General features: G+C 28.3%; 1 protein-coding gene across 1 annotated transcript in view; it reads left to right on the top strand.

The window, feature by feature from the left end:
- Positions 1-18,589, top strand: part of LOC129968147 (nephrin-like) — a 494,644-nt gene that overhangs the window by 265,082 nt on the left and 210,973 nt on the right. The gene's annotated exons all lie outside the window — the stretch shown is intronic.

The raw sequence follows: 18,589 nt of genomic DNA, 5'->3' as shown, positions 1-18,589 counted from the left end.
ATTCAACAAAAAAGTGCAGAAATTGAGAATGGATTTATTTATTTATTTTCACAGTAAAATAATAAAATTAATATAATATAAAAAATAAATTTATATAATGTTATATGAAAGTTTCAGATCAAGGTACAGAAAACGTGAATTTTGAATATCAATGAACCTTTTATGTATCAATCTACTCTATAAGTCAACTATAAAGAAAAATAACAATATGTATTATTATGGAATAAATTTAAGTGGAGTATATCCATATTTCCAGGGAAAAAATATACTTATTTTCTTGATAAGAAGCATGCAAGATACTTTTGTTTTATAAAAATACAACAAAAAATGTGCAGATGGCTTTTTAATAATTTTTAATATTCTAAACAATCGCAATCTGCATAAAAGTAAAATGAGTTTGAGAAAATAAATCTGAAAGAATAAAAAATCGAAAACTAATGCCAATGCTCTGTCTGAATTCATTCACATGCTATTGTTTTTATTATATTTTCAGGAAATCAAATTTGGGCATTATTTCAATTAAATGGAGTCATTTTTTCAGATTTTAATCCACTTTTATGCGTTTTGCATACGTATAAATGGTGCATTTCAAAAACATAACAAAAATAATTAATTAAAAAAATTTTTAATTTAAATGTTCAATAATGCATTATTCCTTTCATAAATCAAAAGCATAAAAATTGATCATGGAATTTAATACCAGAAAAATAATGTATGCAAAGCGGTTTAATTTAATATATTGAATCCGAGATTTTTCATATTTTTCTGCATATATTCTTATAGATATCAATGTAAAATGTTTTTCTAGACTTGCAAAGTTCTCTCCGTGATAATTAGATTGAACTGAATAATATATTATATAATGCTACAGATAAAATATTTAAATTCAATATTTAAGGACAAAAAGAGGGAAAGAACTGTTCTTCAGGTGAATTAATTTGCACTTTCTGAACGACGGAAAAAACAAAACTAATTATAGAAAAGATTATGGATAATTTGTAGCATTAGAGATGTTAAAATTGTTGAAGCTGAAATTTGTCTCATAGGGTTAAATGATTATTAGGGTTAACGTGACGTAAAATGCTTCAATGCGGACAAATTACCTCGGCCTTCATTAATTTTCTTGAATCTCCTTTCTTCTTCTTCTTTTTTTTTTCACCTTTTTTCTTCTTATCAGCGCTAATTTTTTTTTCCAAGTATCGATTTTATATACTTGATAGATTCGGCTTCTATTGACTAATTTTTTATGGATGAAGATAATCTCGAATAATGAAACAATAAAAATTTTAAAAAGAACAAAAATATTAATTTTAAGCATAATTCCAGAAATTATTATAACAATTACAGTTATTCAGCTGTTTTTGTAATTCTTTATGGCACTGACTTTACTATTCTAGTAACACACATATATTTTACAATATTATATAAGAGTAAACGATATTAGCAATATTGTATAATATTGTTAAATATTTAATAATATAATATATCACAATATTCTATAAAATTGCACAACATGCTATGATACCTGTGTAAAGCCTATGCCAGGGATGGCGAACTAGTGGCACGCGTGCCATAGATGGCACGGGACACAATATTTTGGGCACGTCGCCGATCAAAACGGTTTTCATTTTACGGTTTTCAAAACGGCGTGCATGTGACTTTATTTAATAAACTGAATTTATCCCAATTCTATTGGTTGTAAATTGAAGAATATGAAAGCAACTGATTGATTTCCAGTCTAGTTCCATGTGGATACAAAAATTTATTGAAACAAGGAAAAAGTTAGAATTGATTGAAACAGAAAGGTTAAAAAGCAACATAAGTAAAAATGCCAGTAATGAAATTTTGGAAATATGGAATTCGATTCAAACATTTAACTGTTTGAAGAAGCTGGCTCATTCTATTTTGAGCATATTTTCATCTACGTCTGTGAGTCATTTTCAGACAGGAATAACATTAAAGACTCGCTTATAAACCGTTTGGCAGATGACTCCAATTCAGCGTGCATTCTGGACATCTTACAATCCTAATATAAATTATTTGTCATCTAATCTGCAACAACAGAAGTCACATTAATGCCGCTTTAATTTGAATTACAAGTATAACTAAAACATTTATTTTTATACAGTGCAAAATGTATTTTTTCGGAGTAAATAAAGAGTTTTGAGTTGTTAGTATTTAGTATTATTATCTTCTCAAAAACCACAGGACAAAATTATTTGACGGCATGTCTATTCCTCATTAGACATTTCTTTAGAAAAAATGGCACCTTGATCCATAAAGGTTCACCACCCCTGGTTCATGCTGTGCTATGAACAATGCTAAAGAACGTTATTATATTAAAATTTATTGTAAGATTATAAATTCAACTTTTCTTGTACATAAAAATCAAAACGATTTTGACCTATTTCATTGTTTAAAATAGAGCAGAGATCATGCATTTCGGAATTATTGAATTAGAAGCAATCCATCCTTCACTTCCACATAAATTCACTTTCGAAAATTTAGAGTTTTAGAGTAAAGATCAAATACTTGAACTTTACCCATAATCGTGCTACGTTTATCCATTGTAGTGCTCAAATACACACGGAAAGAATAGAAATGCTATTAATAAACTCCCTGAAAAATTTGAATACATATATACAGTTCATATCACAACTGTTACTGTGCTATTCGTCTATTTTTTTTTTCTCTAATGAATTATTTTGTTCATAGAGCGACATTAACAAAAGTGGAAATTTTAGGTAGAAGGAGTTTTAAAATGTGAATAATTTCCAGAATTTGGAAATGTTTTTTTGCAGTAAATTTCTAATCCCCCTCGGGGGGGGGCACCTCGAAATGAGGATGAGATGCTTCCGGCATAGTGGTTGGATCTCGCCACCCTGGAGGGTACACAAATAGGTGGGGGATCTGACTCCTCACATCGATGACGGGACGTACTTACTTCGGGGAGGGTTGTACCTTGGCCGGTGATGGCCCTTAGGACTCAACCACAGTTCCCGCCAGTGTTGCTGTTACGGCGGTCCGGTCATTCAGTTTTATGGTTTAAATCCGTGTGCCTTCGTGGCGGGTCGGGGAGTCAAACGGCTGACTTGCAGTAAATTTCTATACTTCGTATAAGGCATATAGGTGTAAGGTTAGAAAACTCTAAATGATTCAACTAAATTGCATAAAAAAGAAGGCATGAAGTCAAGTGTATACAAAGTTTAAAATTTGTAAAATGTATAAATAAGTAAAAAAAGTGCTTTTGAAACAACATTAGAAACACAAGACTTTTTGTTTTGTTTTAATGGCTGAAGAAGTTTAATTACAAAAATTAACATTATGTTCTTCTGTCGTTTTTATATTCTCATACTCATCCTTGAAATAAAACTTTAAATATGTCTATTCAAATACAAAAGGTAAAGATCTAGATAAATAAAATTTGGTACTCAGATCTAACACCTGAAACTTGTATCTTCCCTTTTCGGATTTTAAAGATTTTAAACTAAATTCGACAAGGGAAGATCCTTCTGTTCTTCTGTATTTTGCATGAAAGCAAGCGAAATAACTCAAAAACGGAATGATTTTGATTAATGAAATTTGTTATCAAGCTATAGCATCTCTAAGTGAATCCAAATAGAGCAAATTGTAATGAATTACTTGAAGAAAATTATATGTGATCAAGATGTCAGGCTTTATAAAAGCTTGAAAAACAATATATAGAAACAAAGTTTTTTTACCCCACATTTTCTTGAAAACAGAGATAACAATTGTCACAAATTTCGTGTCTAGTTAAAATAATGCTTTACATTTTAAGATCGGTTACATATTCACGGGGCGGAGTTTGCCTTCCTATTTTGAAAATTGTATAAAATGAAGGGAAAAGATAAATTACAAAATTGTAGAGTCTCTTCTATTTAGTAAGAAAACATATTTTGTAATGCTAATGACAAAACATATAAAAAACCCATTTGTTTGATATTTAGCTATAAAGAATTTCTTGACAAAAGGAAAATAATCATTTGTTGAACAATAAATTCGACTCGAAGGACGAATTCAAAAATATGACCTAAATGGTCTTATGTTTTACGTGTTAAGTTAATTGGAGCACTCTTTGACAAGAAAGTCTGCAAGACGTTATTTGAGAATCTGTAGTTGATTCAATAAAACATACGTTTCCAGATTGATGTCGCTTCCCCGTGCAAGGCATCAAATATATAACAGTACTTAGTGGAGACATTCTAGTATCAAATCGTCAAATATGGTAGTTGCATAGAATGATTCTCACGCTCATTTGATCTGATCTCATTCCACAGTTTTTCCGTTTGGATACCTCAAAAAACAGGTAAATGCAACTCCTTCAGAAACATTACAGGACCATAGACGACATGGCATTGATACTTGTGTCAACATGTCTCCTGATATGCTACAAAATCTGTAAGAAATTTAAAAACTCATTTGACTGATTGAGAACATTTCGAAGGCCTAAAATAAAAGTATCTGCTAATAACTATTTTTGTCTTATTTTTAATGTTTTCCTAGAGTAAGAGTTGTAGAAATCATGACAAAACAAATGAGTGTTTTGGGTATTTTGTTCTTGACATCATTGCCCTGGAGATGCTTTTTCATACAAAATCCACTACATGCCATCATTTTATAATTAACTTTTTTCCTTTTGCAATTTTTAATATTGAGACCTCATTGTCGTAGTTTGTTACTAGATGGCGCTGTAACTGACTTCACTGTGTAGGGCATGGTCACCTTACTATACTTAGATACCAAGTTTGAGACAGTAGTTGTCAAAGTTCTCATGTTAAGAAGGATAGAAGGACGTCAATGAAACCAGTATATAAAGCTTCAGGTGATTTAGAAAATAGCCGTTCCTAATTTGAAAATCCAAAGTATATTTTAATTATGTATATTGTTCGTCCATAAATTTTATTCTTTCTGTATTACTTAATAGATAGCATATTCATGTGGCAATTATATTTAAACTGAAAACGTAAATTACATTTTGCTTAATATTCTGCAAGGCAAGATCTAGAGATCTTTGATACTGTAAAATCCATCTTGTGCAAAACATTAATACGTGCTTATAAATAAATCTTAGTTTCTTGAGCATGATAAATAAATACATTTTGGAAAATTATTGGAACATTAATTGCTAACTAATGTCTTTTCTCTAAAGTAAGAAAGAAATTTCTTTTGTCTTATATAAAGACCAAACATCAACCAATATTTGAATATATCAAAGATCATCAAATAAATGCAGCATTCAACGATAAGTATATTTATCCATACTTTGTTGATCTAGAAAGAATATGCTTAATTATATGGCCTCATTTGTATATTTATTAGTATAATAAAAAAACGCGAATGAGGGATGCAAAAAACAATTTTTCATGACAAAAAAAATGTGTTCATTAATTGAATTTGATTTACTTTTGGTATAATTATTGTATGCAAAATGTCGTGTATCTAACACATGATCATTTTTATTTATATAAGAATAAAGGTATTACCATCTATAAAAAAACCCAAACTGCAACATAATTTTAAATCTCAATGAAATTTTAATAAAAAACGTAAAAATTCATCAATACTTTCAATCATATTTCTTAACAATACATGATTTTTCCTACGTATACCTGATATAAATCTCCAATTTTGATCTCAGATCTAAATAATGGATATTAAGTTCCATGTATTTATTGTATTTGTATATATGCATGTATTTATTCCATGTATTCATAGCATTCAAATTCAAGCGAGCGGGCTTTGTTCTAAAAATAACATTTTCCTTTATCAGAGAGGAGAAAAAGTGATTATTAATCTATGGGTATTTTACAATCGGATTTTCTACATATATTTCAAACAATAGAAAGTAAAAATTACTAATATATGCATTGGAATAATAAATATATATTTTTTCTAATAGAACATTTTTCGTCAAATTACTGGGAAAGAATCCTAATTATCATCTGCTAAGAATAATATGGAAAATAATTTGCTGTACATTTCAACTATGTTAATGACTTTCTAATGATTATCGCATTGTAGCCTTTTTTACAAAAAAGAACATTAATGATTTCAAAATTCGAGCTCATATTTATTATCTACGTTGATTTATCATGCCTAACTAAAAATGGTTATGTTTGAACCTTTAAAATAATGATAATTCTGCGCTTAAACCAAGGAATAATCGATGTAAAAATTCATTCAATAATGACGCAAGCTGTATCTGAATCGAAAGACCATCTATTATAATACATAATTAGACAAGCTATTCGAATCTTTTTTTAGCATAATGCTGTATTGAAAACGAAGGCTTAAATTAGCTGAAATAAAATATCAAAATTACAGGAAATGTTTCACTAATATATCATCAAATAATCATTTTTTACCCGTCATAACATACAGCAATCATATTATGAAAATAAGAGGACTGATTTATGAATAAATTACTCACCCCCTTACCTACATTTTCTACTCCTTAAACCGCCCCAAACTCTTCATTCTTTCCTTTCACTTCAGCTCACTTCTAATAACCATCAATCCTTCTTAAAAAACGCTCAATGGCGATTAGTACCCTCAAACGATTCTACAAAGAACATTTTGGCAGCTGTTTCTTTTTTCACATCTTTTTTTCCTCTCTTTTATCGTATTTTTTAAAATTCTTTTTTATTTTTTTTATTTTCTCAATCTCATTCCTTGGTTTTCTGGTGCAGAAACGTACAAAGCATTTCCAACATCTCCAAATGTCTTCTCGAATCAATTTTGAATCGGAAATCTCTTTTATTTTATTATTTTTTTATTTTTTTCAAAGGATCGAAAGATATATATAAAAGGAAAACACTTTTCCGTCGAAAATCGGAGCATTGCTATCATTATCTGACTCTTTTTTTGGGAGGGTTGAGAATACGAACAGTATATGATGACTATTCTAAATGCAGGAAAGATACGCATGCGATATCACGCAGATAAAAATAGGTTACATTATGTATAAAACACGATTCTGGGCGAAATTCTCAGTTGGGACTTTCTGCGAATATTTCCATACGGAGATTTATTCGAAATAAACGCACTTATCGATTTTTTTAAAGCTTTCATACTAATACGTTAAAAGAAGTTTACATTTATGTAAAACTAACTCGTTATAAATATTCTTGCGATAATAGCTTTGATGTAACAATTTTTCTGTTAAAATAACACACATAGAAATAGATATAAATAATTGATGTAAACAGATACATATTAGATGCCGCATACACGTATATTTTAATTTTTCATAATAGATGAAATTTGCTAGATAACAAAATGAGGGCGGCGGTGGCCTGGTGATAAGGTCTCGGCGTCGAAACCGGAGGGTTTCAGGTCAGTGACTCGATTCCACCGAAGAACCCTCATATGAACGGGTCTCGTGCACGTTAAACCCGTCCGGGCCAAAACTCCCGCTACTGTGGTGTTGAGAGGGGGGTGCCAGCTCAGGTGTTATCCTCGTCATCTGACCGTGGTTCAAAAGTGCGAGATCCGTGCCAAAATAGTCCTCGAATTGCTTTAAAACTGGAGGTGAATAAAACTAAACTAAAAAACTGCTAGATGATAATAAAATAGTTATTCAGAGCTCGTATCAATTCCCTTTGTTTCTGATTATTATAAATTACGTTGCAATAAGATAAAATATGACATGAGTTGCAAAGCCATCTTTAGGGTATGTTTCACCACTGAATATTTTCCTTTGGAGGCTATTTGAAATAAATTCATTCCCGTGATTTTTTTAAAAAAAATTATATTAATAAATTGAAACAAGAAATTTAAGTTCAATTAAACTAATTTGTTTTAAATTTTTTTAGAAAACAACTTCGTTGTAATACTTTTTCAATTAAAATGATAAGTAAATATTATAAAGAATAAAATGCTTATAGTTTAAAAATTATTAGCTTAAGAAGAGCGTTTGTTATGTTAAAAAGAACATTTGCTATGTTAAAAAGAGCATTTGTTAGGTTTAGAAGAGAATTTGTTATGTTAAGAGAACATTTATGTTAAGACATTGCGTAAGGCGCTCTGCTCGCTCTCAGGGCGCGAACATATTTGAACACTCTGGAAGTATGTTTGATAAGCAATAGGATGTATATATGCACATTTTTAATTTACATTTGGTATTATATTTACATTAAGTATTCTAAGATATTTCTATATATTTTATACATGTATTTATTATATAAGAATTTTTTACATTTTAACTAATATATTTCACAGACTTGAATAATGCTTTAGAGTGTGATATTTGATAAAGCATATTCCCTTGTGCAATGGTGTTCGGCACGATTTGCAGAAGTATCTTGTTTTAAGATATTAAAGACCGCTCCCAAATTCGTCCCATCTGTAATGGATCGCTCACGGATTTTCTTGTGTTCCGCATCCCTTCTGTTACGAGCCATTCACGAATTCTCTCGAGTTGCGTATATCATCTGCTGTTGCTTAATACATAACAAAGTTATCATAATTTTAGAACTTGCAAGTTTACCCCAAAACTTGCTGTTTCAGGTGTATGTCTTAGATTTCTTTTCGGTCCTTAATGTATTAAATATTTGCTTCTGGCTGGTTATGCATCGATTTACCCGAAAAAACATGAAAATGAGATTGTGACCAGGCCACAAAGGTTAGCTTGCTAAAAACGAGAAATCTCGTGATCCGTACGCAATGTGTTGACATCCCCTAAAGATGTTCTAAAGCCATCTTTAAGGGATTTACACCAGTGAATGTTTCATCTAGAGACTATTCGTAATAAATTCCAATGCTGATTTTTTAAACATTTATTTTAATAAGTTAAAACAAGAAATTTATGTTCATGTAAACGAGTTTGTTTTAAAATTCTTTCGAAAACAACTTCTTTGCAACAACCTTTTAATTAAAATACTATATAAACAGCATAGAAAATAAAATACATATATTTTCACATTTTTAATAGAAGAAACATACTAGTTAATCACAAAGTAAGATATTCAAAATTCCTTACCGTTTGTCTTTCTTTGTGATAGTTTAGAAAGTACAATGTAATTAAGGAAAATCGTGGTACTGCACTAACCCTGTTGATGCAAGATGCCCAACAACATTATTACAATGTCTTCACGATATTGTTCAGCATTCAAAATAACGAATAACTTCGTGGATAAATATTACAATAGCTTGTGTTAAGAGAAATTCTCTCTGAGGAACTTCCATGGATGTTTTCAGTAAAAACCTGAATTCGCTTAGATACGATACATAAAGATAATTAGAACATTAAGGTAATCAATAACATTCATAGAACTGATGGATTTATTTTTCTCATAAGATACTCATTCGTGATATTTTAGTGATACAAACCTAACGCTTTCAGAATTTTTGTTTTTGGAAATATATTAAAAGGATTTAACATTACACATGCATTTTTGCTATCTTAGCTGTGAAATCTCATATATCTTAATAAATAAATAAAAACACTGCTAAGAAGCCGTGTCGTTTGTTACATGGTATAATAATGAGTATTAAAAGTGAACTAATTTAAATCATTTGTTATTTAGAATACATTAAATGAGGTATTCCTAAGAATTAGTATTAATACTATTATTTCATCTCGCAGTAACAAAAGGGATAAGACACGTTATGGTGTCGTTGTGTATTGAGAATGTTCATTAAACATGAATTAGTGAAAGAAGGTTAGGAATGTCATCATTTGGTCATATCATTAATGTTTGAAAACTGACAGATTAGTATACATTTTGTATAGAATTGCATTTTGCGGTCGAGCTAGCTGTTGGATCTTTATTGGTGTCCACCATGCAATAAAATATTTTATTTCTCCCTGAACATTTTTCATTCAGGGAACATATGCTGTTTAATTGAACTAAATTAAAATCCAAGTTAAGTTCTCGAAAGCCTTTTTGCCAAAGAGAAAATACGCTTCACCTTTGTCATCAGTCTTTGACAAGTGAATTTACCAAACTGCTTATCTAGTACATTAAAACCATCCATATCGCTTCTTTCTTCCATAGTTATATGTTGTGATATATAAGACTTCACATCTGTTAACAACTATTCTAACCATTCGGAAACACGTGTACATTTTCTGTACAGAGAATGAGAGATAAGCTGAAGCTGATAGCATTCTTTTGACGACTCATTCTTTTTTTGGTTTGGATGAAGTCTTTTAAACGAAAAAATGACGATGTTTTAGTGCAAACATGCTTCAACTTTATCACCAACGTTTGCCGCATGAATTTGCCGAAGTTCTTATCTAGTAGATTAGAACCATCCACATCACTGTTTTCTTAGACGATTGTAAGTTGTGATATATAGGGCTCCGCATCTGTTAACAACCATACTAAACATGCGAAAACACGTGATCAGAGGGTGAGAGATGAGAGGAAGGTTATAGCATTATTTTGACGACATGCGTTTTTGGTGTGGGTGAAGTCTTTTAACGAAAAACGAAATATTTTTAAAGAAAACATGCTTTGCCTTTATCATCAGCCTTTGTACATAAATTTGCCAAACTGTTTATCTAATAGCTTAGAACCATCCATATCACTGTTTTCTTCCACAGTTATATATGGTGATATGTAGGACTCCACATCTGTTAACAACTATTCTAACCATTCGGAAATGAATGTACATTTATTGTACAGAGAGTGAGAGATTCTAGCATTGTTTTGACGACTCATTCTTTCTTGGCTTGGGTGATGGATTTTAAACGAACTTCACGGATGTGACGTCTAAAAACGATCGTTCACAGAAAGAGAGACATATATACATATATTCTATTATATAAATATTTTAAGCTGCGGAACAAAATGGATATACTTCAACAAAACTCACTGTACTCTATCTAGATATGTTTTAAATGACCTTTAAATATATTGAATCTATTAATGGAAGCTGTGTATATTTTATCATAAAATATTTACTTAGATTGAATAGTTGAGTGTAGGTGTGTAGTTAATACTTTCATTCTGAGAGTTGAAATTTTCATTCTTTTTCATATTCTTTTGATATTTTAAAGAAAATTTCCTTGGAAAATACTTCTAATCATTTTTCCCCAATATTCAAAATCGAAAATTAAAATAGCATGTTAAATTTAAATTGTCCTCTAAAATATTATTATAAGTTTAAGAATCAAAAATATATCATCTAATCAACATAGTAGAACAACATAATATAAAATGGTCGATTTTCTTTGTATTTAAATACATTCAAAATTAGCATCTAAAAATATGCATGCACTTTTTTATTTTAACATTATTTGTTCTGTGATGAAAGAAAAAAACAATTATTTTCCAAAGCATATTGCTTGCGTAAATAAATCAAACAATTAAATTATTATTTCGTAAAATTTGTCATATGATTGTGTTCTATAAATTTCTATACCTGCTGAAATTCAGAGAAGTTAATAGGATTCTTTCTGCCAGAATTTATATGAATATCAGTTTTTAAAAAACACAATTCCTCTGAGATTTCAGGAGTTAATATTATATGTAGATCGAATGATTTTCAAATAGATTTCCAAAGAAGTAGACATGAATTTCAAACAATGTATTCCATAAAACCTTAAAAAAATTAAATTAATTTTATTTCAAATTTATGAATATTAAATATATTCAAAGAACTGAAATGTGCTGTAGGTATCAATAGCATCGTGCCATTGCAAAATGTAGATGCTTAGAGGAATTCATAAAATTATAAACACGGTTTAAAAACTGTTAAAAATGTATTAATCTTTCAATTATTCTCTTAAAGTTAATAGAGAAATAGAAAAATGAATATATCTGGAATATTAAATGAAGAGAAAATTGTAAACATGAAGTCGATAAAGAAATAATTTCAAATGTTTGGTAATGTATAATTTAGCCAAGCAATCTAGAATTCTAAAATAGTGTAACATTTCCGTTACTTTTAAATAAATAATAATTCAATATTGTATACAAAAGGCATTCGCTTAATTGAAATGGTTTCTTTTTGTTTAATTTGAGGTAACAATAAAACTATAATTTGTCCCAGATATTTTAATTTTTTTCATTTTTCTAATTTAGTTATGAAAGCAAATTATTCAATTGAAAAGCATAAAAAGTCATTACAAATATATTATTTTCTTTCATCTTTTAATTGAAAAATTGTAAAGTATTTTCCTTTAAATCGAATTAAATGAACACATTTTTTGTAGATTTATTCATCGTATTCTACTTTTTATTTAGCTTTAAGTCTCATTCAAATGCAATTATATTTCCTTATTTATATAATTATAAAATTTTACTAGTTCTAAGAAGTGAAAGTGAACAATACTTAAACGCTTATAACTATCCATATTTTTTTCTTAAACTTTTATATTTAAAAAAAAATAGATTCTAAATTTTTTTTAAATTTAAAATTAAGAAATTACTACGCACCTCCACTCGGGAGGGGTAAAGCAACATGAGTTCGTTCATGAAAAGTTATATAAGTAAGCAGAGTGGCAATTTTCTGGACAATAATGTAATTATATGGGGTCGAATTACTTCTACTACAATAACGATATTGTACCATAACTGATGACAAGATTCAATTTTCCTGTTTGTATGCTTTTACGAGAAATGTCATTCAGTTTTCTTGATTTTCTTTGACGTATGGAGGAGTAGCTCCATCTTGATTATGCATATGCTAGAAGAAAGATTTATTTTTTAGCATATCTTAAAAATTAAATGTGTTAATATATTTTAATTATAATCATTTTAAAAATATCTTGGACTTATCAAAAAATAATCGTATTATTGTATTAATTTTTCATTTTTTAACAATACATTTTTTAATATTATTTGATTTATATATATTCATATATGATAGTACATATTGTGGAGGAAAAAATGACGAAAAAGAAATACTGTTCTTCACTGACTTCTAAAACACCAAATATTCCTTGTCACCCAGTTCTCAATATTGTCAATTAATTTATAATTATTATGATTTAGAAACTATTTCTAGCGTATTTAGAAATCTTATCAGGAATGTTTTACTATAACATTTAACAATTAATTTTCAGGAAATGTTTGTAAGCACGCTTCAAGAATTTCATTAAAACTGAGTGTTTTTCTAAAAAAAATTTCCCTTTCAAGTATCTGAAATTTGGCAAAGCCTAAAATGTGTATTCATATTTATTTTGGTGAATCATAGAAATTATCAGTAAATATTTCTTGCTACTTCTTAAAAGATTTAGAAACAGCAAGAAAGGTTTCAAAGAACTATAATCCTGGAAAATAATCGTAGAGGAAAAAATAACATTTATTCATTTACTCTTATTTTATATTCATCTTTTTATTTAAGCGTTACAGGTTTTAGTATTATTTTATTAATGTATAGTCATATATGATAAAATAATATAATAATTATTTTAGTAATAACGTATTAAAAGAAAATTCATTTTTCAATTTTTTTTTAAAAAATCCTACAATCCTAAAATATTTTTTTTCAGAAAATTTTTTGACATTATTACTTACGTTGCTATTTAAGATTAATGTCCTGCATTTAGGTTAACCTAAACTGTTTTATTCTTCACAAAGCTGACCTCATTTTATGTAATTCTGTAAGAAATTGCTCTAACCTTTTTGAGAAAGAAACGCATGGAATTCCCAATAGAGACTAACACAGAGGAAACGCCGCTCAATCGATAAACCCTAATGGCCTTTTAACTGCTCAATTTTTTCCTTATTTATGTTACACTATTTTCGTTCATAAAATCTTAAATCCATTAAGTGGGTTGATGGATTCAACCTGACCATCTTGCATTAATAATCTTCAAGAGTTTATAATCAGTTTTAGCTGTAATGTCCACATTTTCCTCGAAAACTATTCTGTCGTGGCTATAGTCTTAAGGTTTGACAATAAAAATGTGATTAAATTTAAAATTTATAAATTTCTGAGCAGAAGTTTCTTGATTAAAAGAGATTCAGTATCTTTAGGGAAAATTACTTTAATATATAAAGAATCAGTATTTGCATAACTTTATTAAATATAAATAACTCTGGCACACTAAATAAGTTTGAATATATTTTTCTCGAATTTCGAATATTCTAGTTAGGCGACAAATATAATTAAAAAATTTAAATAAAAAATATTCATATATTTGAGAAACAATGCTACGGTTTTATGCATGATAAGTATATGATTATAAATTGCTGCATTTATTTAAATGAAAAATATATACAGAATTATGGAAAAATATAAATTATATGAAAATATCTAAATGCAATAGTATTATGTAGTGATATTTTGCTAGTAATTGCTTGAATGTGTGATGATGAACATGTAATATGTCAATGAAAAGAGAAAAAAAAAACAAAAAATATAATGTAATAGTAGAATAAACGCATTATTATAAATGGAGAATGTTTAAAAGGAATAAATGGTGTGTATTATTTCGTATAATCCCAAAGGGAATTAGTATGATTACATGTGAATTAAAACAATGAAACGTTTGGACTTTTCATCGTTATTTTAAATTTAAGAAGCGTTATTTTTATCATTTATTTTCTAAAGCAGTTAAACATTTGTTCTTCTAGTAAAATACCTTTTTTTATAAATGCTGTCATGGTGATATTAGTAGAATTTGGGTTTCGGGTATCGTAAACTGCGAATATAGAAACCTATTGTACAAGTCCTTACTTATGTATATCTATTTCATGTATATCTAACTTTATTGGTCAAATATCCTTGCAATATTGAATATAGGGTGGTGGTTCCATTGATATCCTTGACATTCGACTGCTGGCAACTTATCTCTGAAATCATCAATATTGCAAATAATTTTTCACAAGAGAGGACGATTAAAATATTATTCTTAAATGTTTCACAGTAAAATATTTCAAAATATTTATATTTCAGAAAATTATCGCTATGTGTTGAGGAATGGTTCCTGATAAAAGAAAATGAATATGTATTAAAACGGATGTTTCTCCGATATATCAAACGTAAAGTCAGAATCAGAACTAAATAAAAATTAACGGAAGAAAGTAAAGGAAAACATATCAAAAGAGAAAAAGCTAGCCTTGCTTGCGAGAAATAAAAACAAAATGCATCTCATAAGTTGGTCATGTACCAAACCTTGTCTATATTTAAAGCAGTTCAGACATCGCTTAATTCAATCAGATTACCACCACTGTCTATAAACCCGACAACTTCTAATGAAACTTTTGCAAGACCAAAATTGAAAAAAGGGACTACTTAAATGGGTTGATTTCAAACCATTTTATCCATCTACTTGAAGTATTCCTGTCCATGACAGGTATTTAAAAATTAATACCTAGTTGTGAAATTATAGTAATATCTTCAATCTCTGGGAATCAAAATTGTTTTTTTACAAATTTTACAACTTGTCCGATTTTCACTTCAGAGAATTTTTATTGACCTTCTCTTTTTATTGTTGTAGGGACAGCGTTTCCTTTTATTGTATTTCATGAGAATCTATTTGGTCATTGAAAATGTCAATTTTTTTTTAGTTATAGATTTGATAAGTTTTTGATGGTTTTAAGGTATTAATATTTTAGCAACTTCACGCTCTACTTTGTACCTGAAAATGTATCCTGTTTGGTGCAGAATAGCAAGATCTGGTTCTTGTGCAATAAATTCCAAAATCCATCCATCCATCCATCATATTTTTATTTACATTTATAACTTATGTAATAAGCTAAAGTTGATGTCTTCTGGAGCTGGTCTCTATGCAGTCCTATTTATTCATTTTCTCTTTTTTAGTATCGTTTTTTTCCTTTTCCATGTTCATAGAACAGGGGGAAATAACCAAACATATTTAAAAAAAAAAAAAAAAAAAAAAAAAAAAAATTTGGAAAATAATTCCCAGAGTTCAGTTCTTCAATCTTGATGGACAAGTCACTATGGCATTTGACCTTCATTGTGAAATTGGTATAAAATTTATGTAACTACAGATGTTCATTTACAGTATCATATACAGTAACTACAGATGTTCATTTACAGTATCATATACAGTAACTACAGATGTTCATTTAAAAATTAGAATGGTAATGATCTAACTTCCATTACTAAATCTAAACTCTCATTGTAAAATGAATAACTACAACTTTTGAATAAATTAAAAACATACTAAGGCTTTTACGATAATTGACTTGTCATCTATAAGTAATCAATATAAATATACAACTCGCATAAAAATAGCAACAAAATTAGAAAATAACTGAGTTTGAAAAATGTCTAAATTAAATTACATATAGCATTTGCATTATTATACTTTGTTCAAAAAATTCATAAATAAAATACGCCGTTTTGTAAGTGAAGGAAGCACGCATTATCATATTTCTCATACATAAAATGAGAAATCCATTTTAGAAAACAAACACATCAATGAGAAACAAAATATAGGTAAATTATTTTTGAACAACCAAACGTCAATATCCTTTGTCATAAAACACATCGATTTATCAATTCTAATAATCAGATTCAAGAATTACATGCTTGTAGCAGCTATTCGTGTGATTCTTAATATTCGAAATCACGGCATATTTCAATTGGATTTTGCAAAATCAATAAGAAAAACATATTTTTTTTATTCTATTGAATTGTAACAATTGGAAAGAAAAAAAAATTACAAAAGTTGTTATTGATTAGTCAGTATTCTGTTTTTGCTGTTGTTGAAACATGTGATTTTATTCAATTTATTCTTAAGCTTTCGCAGTTAAATTTAAAGAAAGGTTTTTTTTTCTTATTCTTTAAATGTAAATCAGATGATTTATTAATGAATTTTGTCAATGGATTTCTACATTTTCACGTTAGTTTCTTCTGCTTTTTAAATTATGTATATCACAAAATTAGTAGAATGGAAAATAATTAAGGAACTTTTCGGGGTCGGAAATATATTCATTAATATTTATTTTAACAAAATAAGGCACCTACAATCAAAATGAAAACAAATTTTCTTGTTATTTATCACAGTATTTATGAATTTAAAATCTAGTTTGAATCTCATGGGAATTCTGAATTGCTACCAGAAATTAAAAACTTAAAATCAAAATAAAACTTTTGTTAAAAATGTTTTAGGAAATTAATCTCAATACTCTAATACCTTATATTTGATGTTAAAATTTATTATTTTTTGTTCCCGTTTTTAGAAAGCTGAAAATATGAATTAAACAGTTAAAAATTGCTTAGTTGATAAATCGTACACCATGAGCGAAGAAATAAAAATCTCTAATACTTACGCATTCCAACCAAACGTGTCTAAAAGTCCCTTTTCCAATTAGAACATGAGCCAAGGAAATCCCTTTTAGAATCTCTCCAGGAAACCACTAAAAGGGAAAAGTTATATCAATTTGCTGTTGGTGGCGCGATTCAGAAAAATGCATCGTCTTAACGCTTCTCCTCTGTAAAATTTATGGCTCCCATGATGAAATAAATAAATTTTAAAAATGTCTTCTTTTTGACCATTCATCTGTAAAATTATTTTCATATATATGTTATAAAGATATGATGTTGCAATAAAAATAGAAATATTTCTACATAGGAGTAACTCATCACTTTATGGAATATATCAGAGTATTATTAATATTACCTACTATTATTTTAATATCGTAGCGAATCCATTATTATCATATTTTCTATTATTAAATCGCAGATAATTATTTTTCGAAAAGAAATAAACTTTGTAGACATAGTAATGACTTGAATTTATTTATATAAAGAAAAAACTATTTTATTATTCTTATGAAATTAATATGGGAAATATGTATAATTGTATCTTCATTGAAAATAAAATTTCAAATCAAACAAATTAAACATGTTTCATTTTATAAATCTATTGTTATCAATTCATTGTTATAAATTCAGAATCTTGGATCAATGAAAACACTTGACTATAAAAATCCAAATAAGGAATAATTTAATTTGTAAAATTGCATAAAATCTTAACAACATATGAATTATTTCAAATTTTGCACCGCTTCTGCCTTTATAAATTTAATTAAACATTGTTTTGAAACTGGAAATTAAACATTTTGAAAAAGGAAAAAAAAAATCAGGTTTGCAAGCGTAATAAATACAAATATTTTCAACATGCAAAATAATATAAACTTGAAATAAGAAAGAATAACTCGAAATGCCCTTTGTTGAATGCCATCAGTGGTATAAGTACAGAATTAAGAATCTAAAGCAGAGTTTCGAAACTGTAAGGTCATTTATTGATATTTTGGGGTTAGTGAAAAGATCTTCATTGTATGTTTTCAAGATTTTGCAACAATGCCTTGGGGAATCGAAATTTTTTAACAAGTCCCATCGAAACAATTTAACAAAAATAATACAATGCACAAACATGTAAATTGCATCGACTGGCACGAAATGAATATTCCCATTTACGGCTTGGGTTTTGCTTACAAGAAATACTTCATTCTTCCCACCTTATCAAAAATTCCTATTTTTCTACGAATATTCAATCAATTTGTGTACATTTTAATTTCAAAGCAGTTCTTTATAATATCTGTATTCAGTTTTTTACCGTTTCTGTAAAGATTTAATGTGTTTAATATCAAATATGTTTTCTTCACAAAAATGTTTTTGGTTTCTTAAGAATCCTTTG

Source organism: Argiope bruennichi, chromosome 5, assembly GCF_947563725.1.
Source record: "Argiope bruennichi chromosome 5, qqArgBrue1.1, whole genome shotgun sequence".
In the NCBI taxonomy this organism is placed as follows: Eukaryota; Metazoa; Arthropoda; class Arachnida; order Araneae; family Araneidae; genus Argiope; species Argiope bruennichi.
The sequence above is the reverse complement of the archived record's forward strand: the minus strand, read 5'-3'. Positions and strand labels throughout refer to the sequence as shown.